Source organism: Frankliniella occidentalis, unplaced genomic scaffold (assembly GCF_000697945.3).
Source record: "Frankliniella occidentalis isolate FOCC.00 unplaced genomic scaffold, Focc_3.1 Scaffold210, whole genome shotgun sequence".
Taxonomy (NCBI): domain Eukaryota; kingdom Metazoa; phylum Arthropoda; class Insecta; order Thysanoptera; family Thripidae; genus Frankliniella; species Frankliniella occidentalis.
Genome location: NW_026267336.1, coordinates 493,455 through 495,925, shown reverse-complemented (window position 1 = coordinate 495,925; position 2,471 = coordinate 493,455). Strand labels below are relative to the sequence as shown.

General features: G+C 56.9%; 1 protein-coding gene across 2 annotated transcripts in view; it reads left to right on the top strand.

Moving 5' to 3' along the window:
• LOC113207941 (alpha-actinin, sarcomeric) overlaps positions 1-2,471 on the top strand; it is a 53,472-nt gene that overhangs the window by 47,644 nt on the left and 3,357 nt on the right. The gene's annotated exons all lie outside the window — the stretch shown is intronic.

Below are 2,471 nucleotides of genomic sequence, written 5' to 3'. Positions count from 1 at the left end.
TTTGCCCCTACTGGGACCCCAGTGCCGAGTCATCGTCACCCCCGGTCCAGCGGGACAGCGTTAACCACCAGACCGTTCGTTCATCCACGAAGGTGGCCCGTTGAAATGACGGGTTTAAGTTCAACTCCAAGAGTTCGACCGGTTCAGAAAAATGTAGCTGGGATCGGAGACTCGAACCCCTGACTTGTGGCGCACGGGGCCGACTCTCTACCGGCGCGGCTACGGCGCCACAGTGTGTGGCCGGGCGAGCTAGGCTCAAGGCACGAGTCTGCGCAGTAGCTTGAGCGGGATAAGAACCGGTTCCACCACCACACCCTCTCACATGGCGTTTCGAGACCGGCCTCGTGGCTCTTTGATATCGCTGCTGGATTTGGACTGTGAGTCGGGGGTTCTAATACTCGACGCGCCGTCACATTATTCGTTTTTACGTTTGAACTTTTACGCACTGTACGAGAAGCTCGACTAGTCGGCAACCCGCGCTGGGGTTCGAGTCCCCCCTGAGATCCGTTCGGAACTCATTTTGATTGCAATCGTGAACGTTTACGTTCTAGCCGCTCTTTTTCCTCCGTTAGTCGAAATACACTAGAAACGTGTGGGGACGACGAATCTCTTTGGTTTCCCGGTGGCGCCCTCTATAGTCGTACTGTGTCGTTCTCCCGCCCCTCCTTCCCCAAACGGCCGGTAGGAGAGCGACCGTCAGCCCCCACCACGGCCGGCAGAGCCTGTCCGAGCCGAGCTCGGCGGTTGCAGCCCGCCTCACCTCACAAGTTTCCCTTCGCTCTTGACAACTACTTCAAACTGCCACGAACGAACGCAGCCCAGCTCGGCTCACCCAGCCCAGCCGCAGTCAGTGAACCGCTCAGTTGCCCTATTCACCTCCGCGATTCTCCGCGACTTGACCTTGACCGTGCTCGAAAAGAACTCTCCAGTATACAAGGTATGTACAGTCCCAGCCTTCATGATCACAGTAAGTTACCAGACCATTCCGTTGTGATTTACTGGTGTAATTTTTCAGTGTTCGTCGCCGTTCTCAGTCCGCGTACTACCATGCGGTCCTCCGGCTGGAGTACACACGAGCCCATCCAGCCGACACGGTCAAGCATTATGTGTCTAGAAACTGAGTCCATTCATATCATCCTGCTTCTGTTCGACTGGTATTTGAGGGACCAAGACTTGGCCGTGCTTTCCTCTGCATAAGGTACAGTCCAGCGTACGAGGATCACACTGTTTGAGACACTCCCAAGCCATTCTGTTGTGATTTACTGTTGTATTTTTTAACAGTGGAAGCCGCGTCGCCGTGGACATCTGGAGCCGGCTGCGAGGTGTCGGCGAGTCACTCTACCTCCGCGGGACCCGCTGTGCCGTCCGCAGTTTAGCCAGCGGCATCTCACGGTAACCACCGTCATCAGAGGTTAATTAGCGTCAGATAGGGCCTTTGGCTGCTGGGGGCTAGGGTTCAGGGGTTAGGTTCCCATTCCCACTTAGTCCTTCACACATTCACAACACATTCACAGCATACGACCGGTACGACAGTCGCGGCGTAAAGAACGGAACGGGACTAAAGCGAAAGTCGCGACGGCGCGAGCGTGTTTGTTGTCAAGCTCATCGTTTTTGGAAGAGACTAAAAATTGAAGATGTTGAAGACGCATTGGCTTGTCGGTAATCAGCCCCATTTTTCTGTTTTGCCGTTTGACTTTCGGATTGTTTTCCCTCTCATGGTGGTTTTGTTCGCAGGATATGTACTCGCTCGCCGCGGAGCGAACAGCAGGCTGCTGCTTGCACAGCTGCTGGCTCCAGCCGAGAGTAAGACGGTTAGTTGGCGTGGTGTGGGATGAAGTCGCAGCGTATTTGATTATGTGTTGGGTCTCATGACACTCGCTTCTGTTGCAGTTCTCTGCTCGGCCGCCGGTGACTCGGCCTGCTCGGCTCCCGCGGACAGCTGGACCAGCTCGTGGCAGGTACGTCTCTAAAGCATTGTTTGTTCCCCATTTGGCCCGCTTGCAGTGGCCCCGGTCATTCCCTGCCGCCGCCCCTCTGCTGCTGCCGGCGCGTCGCTCTGACCTGCCCTGGCTGGCTCCCGCGGGTGTCCCCCCTAGGCCCCCCTCCCCCCCGCGGGCCCGGCGAGGCGCATCGTCCAGGGTAGCGCGGCGTGGCGGGCGTGTTTGTTACATTGCGACCGGGTGACTACGAGGGCAAAGTTGTGGCTTACTTCAACCTTACCTAGGAACCAGTTTAATGCCGTGTTCTCTGTTTCGCTGCCCCTCAGCCGACCTCCTGACCACCGCTCGACTCGGACGCAGCCCGGGAGCGTGAAGCAGTGCATCAACACGGCCTCATGGGCCTCGCCCGCCCTCGTCTACGAGTAAGTGACATCTTCTGTGGCTCGAGTTGGCTTGGTTAGTGTGTGGAATGATTTTAATCTAGTGTTGTTCCTGTTGCAGGACCGCGTCGGCTGCGATTGCAACAACCCA